This window comes from Strix uralensis, chromosome 2 (assembly GCF_047716275.1).
Source record: "Strix uralensis isolate ZFMK-TIS-50842 chromosome 2, bStrUra1, whole genome shotgun sequence".
Lineage (NCBI taxonomy): Eukaryota > Metazoa > Chordata > Aves > Strigiformes > Strigidae > Strix > Strix uralensis.
This window is the reverse complement of record NC_133973.1, coordinates 121319684-121331217: the sequence shown is the minus strand read 5'-3', so window position 1 is coordinate 121331217 and position 11534 is coordinate 121319684.

Below are 11534 nucleotides of genomic sequence, written 5' to 3'. Positions count from 1 at the left end.
AATGGAAAGAAAGAAACTGTGCACAAAGCTCTTAAAAGAAAATTGAAAATTTATAGATTATTTTGATAAATACCAGATCATTCAAAGTATAGCTTTATTTAAAAAAAGGACTTTATTAGCAGATCCTAACACAGGTTAAGGGGCGGATGAAAAGAAAAGAGAGGGCATGTCCTTGACATCAAAGTGTCTAAAAGTGTTTAATATATGTAGAGACCTTTTTCTTATATCAGAATTTTGTATCTCCTAAGGTGATTCAGGTGTTAGTTGAAAATACTTTACCCACCACTCTGAGATGCATGCTCATAAACAGAGCAGCCTGCACCCTGAACTATGCCCAGAGCCAGGCAATGCAATGGTCTCTACTATACTGCATGTTTTGACAAAGAGTCTTGAGGCCATCACCCTAAGGTGAAGACTCATGGGAGAGAGTCCATGTTCTTACAGGAAACCCACATGTGGAATTACAGTCCCCTTCCACTCTGGAGCAGGGCAGAAATACTTCATGGTCATTTGGAATTACCATGGGCAATTACTGCTGGCCACTGCAGTGTGAACACTTGCCCTGATGGGACAACTCAAACAAAAGTCTTCTTTCTCTCAAGAGCTATTCACAGGCAGCCATGCTGATCCAGAGAATTTACTGTGAAATAGACCCTGTCTTCTACAGTTAACCATCCACCTCTGGAATTGATGCTGCAAGGTATATTGATCCAGCAAAGCCTTTAAGCACAACATTAATCTTCTGGACTTCATTTATATTCATCAAGTTCAGCAAGTGTTAAAGAGTTTTGCTGTACTTGAGCTTGCAGCACCTTAAAAGCTTGGTCCTTCAATTAGCAGCCTTCAAACGCAGGTCCCAAATCGCAAATCAATGACCAGTGGACTGTTGATCCGGGAGCCAGCCCTGATCCTGACACTGCTTCAGTTCTCTTTCATGATGAAATGGCGTCAACCGCAATGGTCTGGACCCAACAGCTTTGCTTGGGGATCTGGACTCACATCATGTGGGAGCCTCTGGACTAACCAGAAGGTAAATCATGCATGATCAGCAACTGTGCTGATGAGTTACTCTGGGGCCTCTGTCAGGAACAGATGACTATAGCAGAAATGCTGGTTAGGCAGATTAACCCAAAATATCCTATATCTGAGTGTAGTTCAGAGTGAAAACATGAAGGCTGTTCCTTCTGAGTTATGAACAGGTATTTCTTCTGTGTTTTTGACGCTGCTATCTGCTTGGCTTCAACTCCTGCAAACATATTTGATCCAAACCTCCGTCTCTTGCCTCACCTCTGTCATAAACGTCAAGAGCAAGAATTGGTCACAACCTGCAAACAATGGTAGCTGTCCAGGGCATGATCTATTTATTATTTACACTATGTTAAAACTCTGCTCTGGAAAGATCCAGTTATTTGCTTTGGGAGTTTCCATAGTGTTCTTCACTGAGGTATCCAAAGGCTCCACAAACATGAGTTTCTCTTGTGAAATGAGGGAGTGACATTTCTCCATGTATTAGTCCAGTCACCAGGGTGCATGGACTAAAGACAAAAGAACTCATTCACTCTGAGTGCCAGATTTTCTTGACTAGATTTCAAAGTTTCGGGTATTACATACAATATAATACATTCAAGGTGGAGCTACAACTGCTTGTAGAAAACTCCATTTTGCAGCTGAGATCTCCATACAAACAACTCAGAAAACAACCAATGATTAGGAATCCATCTATGAATGACTGAAGTGATCTACCTTGAACCACCAAGGGAGGCATGACAGAAGTACCCTAGGCAGCATTCACACTCAGTCAGTGCTCAGGATCCAGTCCCCAAGCCCACTCTTGCCACCCAGTCATCCCAGACTCACTATATCCAGATTCTGGCTCCCTGCACGTGACCCTGGTGCCAAGATCCAGACCCCATTGCAACATTTGCTGCTTTGTCCCTTGCCCAAAGACTTGGAAAGGAAAGGAAAAGAGGAACAATGACCCCAGCATCATTAAAAGTGTAGCACTAAATGGGGGCATATGTGCCACATCCCACTAGTTCCTGCTGTCGTGGGTGATGTTGAGAACTGCAGGGAGCAGGAAAGTCCTGAGGAAGTAGAAAGAGTAGTGGAGAGGCAAACAGAGAAGGTGAATGTCTCTCCTTGCACCTATGTACTGACCATTAACACAGACAGAAGCAAGGGGAGGCCAGCACAGCCACAGGTAGAAAGCAGGGGAGCCACTGCCAGCCTGGGAGAGGGTAGGATCCACCTGCCCACAGAGCTCTGGCAGCCACAGGACCCTCTCCCACCTCCTCCCCAACTCGTGCATTCATGTAAGCCCACCTGGAGAAGACAATGCCAGCTGGGACAGTGGGACCAAAGCACTTGCTGGTAAGAGGAAACTTCTTTTCTGATGACTTCCTGTAGCTCCCATGTCTTCTAACCTGGGGTGCTCACTTGCAGGCAACCATTGGGAAGGAAAGAGGATTGCTGCGGAAGAGATGTTGGACATGAAGGAATCCTGCATCCTAGAAAAGGCAATGGCTTTTCCTCACCCCAGCTCCTATCTCCAGTTTCAGACCATTTATGCCTATTTTTTCCACATTTCCCACATCTGGTTTCTGGCCCCTCTTTATTTGATTTGGGAATTTCTGACACTATGCTGTCTGTGTACTGACTTCAGGAAGAGGTGGGGCTGTGTGTCTGCTTTCTGTCCAGCAGAGATAGAATAACCAGTCCACTTAATGCAATTGCTGCCAAGACTCATCTGCATAGGTGCAAAATGCATTTTTTTGTTACATGATGGATATTTTGGCAGACTTCACATTGTTCCAACACTACATGTTGCTGAAATTCTGACTTTTTACAACAGTATAAAATGATATATTTTTTCCTAGCCTCCTTCTCAGAAATGCTTGAACCTGAAGTTTTACAGACAAGTACACAGCAGAAGTTTCACCACAAGCCTTTTTGATGCAGCAAAGCTACAGCCAACTGAAAATCGTTGGAAAGGAAGACTTGAGCAACCTAGTCAGGACAGCTGTTCTTCCTCTCCTGCAGTTTCCTCTGAGTCCTCTACTGCTTCTGTAAGTTTCAGATGATCTTTCTGTTTTACCAGAAGCCACTTACCCACATCCCTACCCACTATATGTTGCACTGGACCAGTGCTGGTTTGTATCACTCTCCTCCTGGCTGAAGCCAATGGGCACAAGCTTCCTAATCCCCTCCTCTCTGGAGTCACTATAGAGCAGAGGCATGTCCCACACTGATGGAAACTGCTGGTCTCTGAATAGAATTAAATTTCTGTGTGGGTATGAATAAAAATCACCTGCCCTGAGAACATCTCACAGAGAGGCTAGGTGCATGTGAGTGACATCTCATCTTTATATATGACTGTAAATTTATATGCATGTATTGAAAAAGGCTTAAATGCTCCAGCAGGTATAAGTTTCTTTAGTCCCCACCAAAGTCTGCCACTCTAGCTGCCAGTGAAGCATTAACAGAGAACTGGTCATCTGAACAGGGTCTTGCCCACAGCATGTCTCCTAGAGCAGCCCTACAGGAAGGCCACTTAACTCTTTCCATTTGCTGCCACATGCAGGTTTTCAGACAGCTCCAAGAGTTTCTTCTCATGAAAGACTCATCGTGACTGTGCCAGGCTCTGCTTATTTATCTCACTGCTCTAACCTGAAAGAGTCTGTCTATATGTACTTGCCAGTCACGCTGCTCTTGGCATGTCCTTGAAACCTTGACACTACTCTTTCCATTCCTTCCCCCAGTGTTCAACCCTCATAACGTACTCACACTAGACATTGGAGAGACCCTCATGTCAGTGCAGGGACAAAGGGGATACCAGGGACAGTGCCTGTAGGGTGGTCACTGCCACCATGCAGGAGCAGCCACATAGATGTAGGGGAAAGGATCTCAGGAACAGCAGAGAGAGAGAAGAAAGCAGACACCTTTTTTCTTTTTACGGCATCACCTCCAGGTCAAAGCCCTTTCTCAGTGACTCTCTTCACTGCAGGTTTGTGTGGGCTGCAGCCAAAGGGCAGGTCTGGGTGTCCCCACCTGCCACTGTGTCATTCTGCCTGGGCAAACACACCTGGCCCTTCAGTTACTCTTGGATAAGAAATCTTGCTTGATTTCTTATTTCAGGGAAAAAAGATGAGTGCCTTGGTGAAAAATCTCCCTTTCTCAGCTATTCTCTACACTGTGGTCCCTTCTTTTTTTTTCACTCAGATAAAACTCCCATGTACCAGGTCCTTTTGGAGTGGGTCTTTGTGTCTCAGTCTTGCCACCCTTGGTCCCTTCAAAAAACATTTTCTTATACCACTTTGCTGAGTCCGTCTTGCCCTCAGTATTAAATTAATTACATAAAAACACTGAATCAAATTAATAATTGATTACTTATGCTACACTAGTTCTCGAGTTTCCAATTTACCTCTTAGAGTGTCTAATTTTCTAAGTAATTTTAAAAAGGAGCTAAAGTACCCAAGCAGTGCACACTGTGACATTGGTAGAATTGAAATTTGCAAATTCATGTCACAGACCTCCACTATCTGAGTGGGGATCACTAGTGTAGAAGCAAGTTGTCATTTTTAGTACATAAGTTTTTCTGTCCATCTCTCTTAAGCCATAGCCTTATCATCATTCCAGAAAACTGTACTGAAAAACTTTTACATTGAGTCAGGCACTGCAACCACAGATGGAAAATTTCAGCACAAATAGTTATAGACTGGAAAAGCTACAAGCAACTGAAATCAGTCTTAGAGAAGCAAACAGTAGGAAATCTCAACAGGCATTGCTAGTGAGCCTGGTAACAACACCAACGCATATAACTCTTCCTAGAAGAAAATGTTAGCATCATGCTGAGTCCAAATATCTTGCAATTCCTCTTAAAAATTGAAATTTATTTCAGGTGGAACCACAGAAGAGAATTTTGGAAAAAAAAAAAAAAAAAAAGTAATGCATTTAATGAGGCCTCTAACAGGCTTTATTGTGCACACAAACACTCAGGCTTTGCATGTAACAAGAGAAAAACCATGAGAAAAATAGGAAAGATAAATACACTCTATAAATGAACAACTAAAGCCCATAAGTCTTAATGTATCTTTGAGCAGCACCATTATTCTGTCCAATGGCAGAATTAGAGTGAGGTTAGGTTTAGGGTCAGGGTCCCAAGGTTCTCAGGGCTGGAAGTCCCCCAGTATGGTGGAAGAGTTCAAAAGAGATAAAACACTCTGGTCTGGATAACCGATGCCTGGAGAGAAAATGGAATAACTATCTGCAAAGATCTAATAGTGGCGAATAATTAGGAGCAATATTAGAATGGGAAGTTGAAAACTAAGAAAATATTTGCCCAGAATAAGCCTTAAGTGCCAGGCAAGATCAGAAAATTTAGCCACTGCATGTCCTCTACCAACACTAGGAGAGGTACGTCTGTGCTGGCAAAAGGTAGATATGATTTGGGAAAAAAAGTGCTATCACAAGGACTGCTTATTTCCTCAACAGGAGAAAAATGCAGATATGCACTGCTTGCTGTGAAACTGTTTGCCCTGCCACCAGGACCTGCTTATGTGCACCACTTCAGGGTTTGCATCCACAGAGGCATTCCTTGGCAGAAGGATTCATTCACCACATACTTAATTCTCTGTTCATTTGAGGGCACCCTGGCTTTCAGTCCTCTCTTCAGAACTGCAGGAGGCCCACCCCCAGGTCTACTCACTGGGGCTGCAGGGCCGTGGGGTCAGCAGAGGCAGACTGCTAATGGAAAATGCTGATATACAAACTGCCCATCCTTCCACAGCCTCGTCACAGTGACAGCCAGGACAGGTCACTGAAGACCTGCTCAGGCCATGTGTCAAGGAACAATGACTGTGCTGTCACCAGGCCAGAGCTAAAACCCAGATACTCACCAGGTCCCTCAGCCAGGGGCTTGGTCTCCTTTTCTCCTGCTGCTTCCAGGGAACAAGTGCAGAGCAGCACATTTTTGCCCTCCCTGTTCCTAATGAGGAGGTTCTTGGGGCAACTGTGGGAATCCACACTATCGCTTTAGTGTATACGGCATTGGATTTGCACTGAAAGTAGAAGTCTTCTCCACTCCCAGTAGTGTTCTATGCCAGCTACCTGCATGTCATTAACTCCCTCTGAATACCCTCCTTGATCCCAGAACATGATTTTCCACAAGTACCACCATCTGCAGAGACAACAGCAGTTCACAGTTTCCCAGGTTGCATACCAAAAACTCTCTCATATCTAGATGTCCTTCTGCATGTCCAGTTTTTCAGTAATTTTATGCAACTGGAATATGGATTTTCTCCATTTCTTGGAAATTTACGGACATTTCCCCAGAAAATCTTTCACAAAAATAGGGTAATCCTATCCATGAAGGCATGAAACCTCTTAACTTCTCATACAAATGCCCTAGTTGTTGGCCTCTCAAAAGCTCTCTTCCCCTCATCTTTACCTATTCCTCAAAGTACAATTGCACTTGGTCTTTGAAGTGCTTTGAAGACTACCAATGGTATCTACACAGTTCACTTGTATAACACTTGTTTTGGGGAATTTCTTCAGTGCTTTGATCCCTTTGTCCGTTCCTCACCCATTGCCAGGTATAGAAAGGCAAAGCATCTGAGTTTTTGAAATACAGGAATACAGGTCCAAAGAGCTTGGCCATATTAGCTTCACCAGTGAGGCTGAGGTCTTCATTTTAACTGTATGCCTACATGAGATGCAGTTATACAAGCCAAAAAAAAAAAAAAAAAAAAAAAAAAAGAGACAGTTTATTTTTCTCTCCAAACTGGGACAAGCCACTGTGGAAAAATACTCTATTAACAGCGTGTGTCTCTTCTATGGACACATCTGCACAATTTTATCATGTAATTAGACCTTGGCTTCTGCCAATGAGGGATCTATTAGCTAAAAGCTCCTCAGACAAAGGAAGCCTTAGTGCATAAATTAATGCAAATCAAGCCTGGGGTCTCCCCTCCTATGCTGCTTGGAGCTGTTATGATCTCTGTGTTACTGCAAGAAGTGAATGTACTGCTGGAGCCTGGGGAAAACAAGCTGATGAGAAAACAGACAAGGGCAAGGCAGCCCCCTCATTTTTTCCAGACAAGGTCCAGGACCTCAGCTTTACAGCCTGGATGAGAAAGAAATACTCAGGAAACAGTCGCCTTTTTGGATCAGTATTGAAACCATGTGGTGCGTCAACTTCAGTTTTAATGGAATTTTTTTAAGAGACCCTTGTAAATCAAAAGATGCACAGAATTTTACTGAACCCCTGAATAAAGCTGAGGTTTACTTTTTCTTGTCTTCCAGTCTTTTTTCCTGTCTCTAGATCTTTGCTTCCTCCCAGGTGGAGTCTGCCAAAGGTAGAGGTGATGACACAGCTCTGAATAGCACCTGTCTTTACTGCACAGGTATCAAAGTCATTGAGTCATTGCTATGAGTCGCAATTTGGTTTTTTTCTCTCCTGCCATGGAGCAGCTCAAACACAGTCACTGGCACTTATAAGTAAGTGGTGCACTTTCTCTGCAAAGGTGGACAGCCCTCCCCTCTCCAGAGGAGGAATGGAGGTTGAGTTCTTCAGGGAAGCAGTGGGAGGTAAAACAATAAGAGAGTTTACACCAGCAAAGAAGCAGACTGGGTTACCAGGAGGACAAGGAAAGCACTTGGGGAGGGTGTTATAGGAGTGCAAGAGAGAGGAACATGGGAAAAGGTACCTAGCACAGTTCTGTGCCCCTGGGGTAAGTGGTGTTCGCATGACAGTGCTGCCTCTCTTTTATTGTTTTCATCTCCAGCCCAAGAGGTTCTCACACCACCAAAATTTATCCAAGGAGGAGGTTGGTGTCTCAACATGGAAGAACACAGCTACCAATGCAGAGCTGTCAATGCACTTGGCATTGGATGGATCTCAGGGAAAACGACAGCTGAAGAGGCTCAGCAGAACACCTCTCCCAGGAGGTGAGTAACGGCTGGCTGAGACCATCTCAGGATGGCTGCAGTGCCAGAGGAGATGGGAAAGATGGAAGCAGTGACTGCAGAAAGACCTTCCCCCAGCAGTAGCCACCATCCAGCCATCCCACTCTTCCCTCTGCAACAACTACAGTGCTCCGAGCCTGGCTTTCCAGCCTGGGGTCACAGCCATTTTGCCCATCTTGGCTCTTGATAATGGCTTATTTTACTTTTGCCTGACATGTCCTGCAACCAGTTCCTGTGAAGGTAGCTGTGGGTGGCAAACTATCCTACAGTGCTCAGAGTACTAGCAGACCCCTTCTTCTTCCCTACAAGGACTGAAGAAGCTTTCCCTCATCATCTCTCTAGATTTAGAGCAGCCTCACAAAATGTACAGGTCCTTGCAGCTGGTGGCAGCAGAATAATTTCCCAGGACGATTGTTATTACTTAGTACTTATCTCACACAGTCCTAACCAGAAAATACATCACCTCTGCAGAGGAGAGCAGTGGTGATGAGTCAGTCAGCCACTGCCATGACTGCTGAAGCATTGGAGATTTGCTGCCCCTGCTCCCACATCAGGTTTTCACTGCTGCTGCACCACCAGGGACCCCAGAGTGGGGAGGCTTTCCAGTCCCACAGGAGCGTTGCACAAAAGTGAACATTTTCCAGGACACATAAACAGTTCAAGTCCCGCTCCTTCACTTAAATTACTCCAGGTTTGGCAATGGCAGAGAAACTCAGCCCAAATAAACCACTATTTCTACTCTGTTTCCTTTCCCCTCTTTGACCCCAAAATGTCCTTTCACCTCCCAACTCTACCTTAAAAAGACCTGATGCCAGTCTGAGAAGGTGTTTCTTAATCGCAGTCTAGGCCAGACCTGTGCCAGAGCTCAGGCAGTCACACTTGGGCTCACCCAGCTTCATGAACAATGCTGTAACTAGAGGGAAGTGTCGAGTATCCCCAGAAAACAGGCTCTGTGGTATTTCTTGCATATTGCTGCTAGGCAGGATTTATTTCCTTGTTTGTTTTCTTCACTGTTGCTTGGGGGATATTTACCCTTTGCTAGGCTCAGATTACTGGTCAGGAAAAGGACTCCCCAGGTAGCAGGAATATGATGTCCAACAGTTTCTTATCTGCAACTCTAGTCCATCTTGTATTAATAAAGGATCAAGATTATTTAGTACTTCCATTCTGCTGGCCACTTGCAAAGGAGCTGGGAAATTCGGTACAGGCTCACAATCACAGTAAAACATAATGCATGTAATAATATGTGATTTAATAAATATTTTCATATACTTAATCTAATAAATGCAGCACATGCTGTAGTGTATGTATGACCCTGGTTACTTACATTCTCCATCAACGGTTTGTGTAAAGTGTTAGATCCCAGCTGTCCAACTGCCTTTGCTCATATTCTCATTTTCCCAATTTTACCCTGTAAATACAAAGAAAATAAACACATTGTAATGATGCTTTTGGCAGCAGCTTTCACCCATTTGCTCATGTGAAGCTCCTGTAAAGGCCTGTCACTTGCCATTTCACACTCCCCTCTTTGCAGCACTGACAGAGGCTTTACTGCCTGGGAGCACAGCGGTGCGGGGGCTGAGGCAAGCAGCCAGGCAAGGCCTCAGGGAAAGCTGTCCCCAGTGAGCTTACAGACATATATGACATGATTGTGCATGGCTGAGGGGGAGAAGTGACATCTCCCTCCCACCTCAATCCATTCACTCACACCTCCAGCAACTGATGCTTCAGCAAAGAGCCTCTTGCTGCAGCATCCCTGTGGCGAGCACTGACAGCAGATAGGGTCTGCGAGCAGAGCTGTGCCCATGATAGCTGCACTGCTCCCCACAAGGCTCTTCCCTCATGCTGTTCCCACCTGGGTCCCCATCAGCCTCAGGTGCAGCTACATGCCCAGTGAGTCTCCAGAGGAGAAAGTAGCTCCTGAGGGCTCTGCCCCTCCTTACCAGCTGAAGATCAGGGTGGGCTCCTTATTTTGAGCCATTTGGCTTGCACAAAGAATCATTCAATTAGAGCAAACAGGTCTGGAAGGATGTTCAGGAGGTCTTCTAGTGCATGTCTATTCCAAAGCAATCATTGCACACTTATCACTCCTGATGCATGTCTGCTCAAACTTTGCCAAAAATCCCCCAGTGATGGAGATCTCATAACCTCCCTAGGCATACCTATTGTTATCAAGTGCACCCCAGTGTCCAATCTCAGCCTGCTGCAATGCTCACCCCTTACTCTTTGTCTCAGCCAGACAGAGACAGGGTCATTCCCTTCCTCTTTGCAGCAATATTTCATACCGTTGCAGGCTCTTATCCTGCCACCCCGCAGCGGCCGTGAGCTGTTCATAATGCCAGGCACAGGACCTGCTGATCTTCTCATTCCCTGCAGATCCCAGGTGACAGCACTCCTACTGTGACATGGTTTCTCAGTCTCTGAAGCAATGCCTGCCTCCCCAACGTACTCCTTACATGTCCCCCTTGAACAGGGGTTCCTGTAGAGCCACCAGATCCACCCCCTACCCCCCTCACAGACCACCTTACAGCTGCTGCCCAGCCTGGCTCTATATGGCAAGGAGGCAGCCTCATGAAGAAGGAGACAGGAAAACCTGGGGTGGATTTCCTCCCCTGTGCTCCCTGCGTTGCCCTCCTCACATCCTCCCACAGCAGCACTAGCTGCAGACCCCTAATTGAACTGCTCTTCCCATGACTCCCTTTTCCCAGTCCTCCTGCCTCTTGATTATATGGTCCTGGCTTTTCCTCACAGGTCATCTTTTCCAGATTGCTGACCATTTTTGTTGCTTTCCATTGGACTCTGTCCAACTGGGCCACATCCTTCTGGAAGTTCAGTGCCCTTAGCTGAGCAGAGCATCCCTGCCAGGGGCTCACACATGCTGAGAAGAAAAATCACTCCATTTGTCTTGCAGGCTGTAATTTGGTTCATATATCTCAGCATGGAGACAACCTGACGTCGCTGACTCATGCTTTGCCTTTGATCCGTTATGACCCCCAGACCCTTCTCTGCAGAGTGATGTTAATGCAGGCATTTTTCCTCATGCAGCTGCTTATTTCTGTGTAAGGTGGGAGCTCGCACTTGTCCCTGAAGAACTGCATCTTATTTTTCTCAAACTATTTCTCCAGTTTGACAAGACCATTTGTCAAGCTCAAGCTGTGCCCTCCAAAGTACTTGCAGGCTATTCCAGCTTGCTGTGGTCTGCAAAGTTAATAAGCTTATTATTTATTTTATAGGAAACCATTAATAATGACCTGGCCTGGCATTTCCCTGCTACTGATTTTCTCTCCAGAAGCCACCTTGTTCATTCTTCATGAAGCTTTTCTGTGGAAATTGGATTTGGTCAAGGGAGGAGGATTCATGATAAGAACAGAATACAAAGGGCCTGATAAGAAACAAGACAAAGCAAGAGATACAAAGCAATAAAGCTAAATTCAGGTTATTACCTGTTTCCCATCTGAGAACAAAAAAAAAAAAAAAAAAAAAAGTAACACACAATACACACCTTCTGCTTCATCTTAGTAGTCTTAGCCAACAGCAAGTCAGAAATGTGTGTCCTTATGCCACGGGCATGT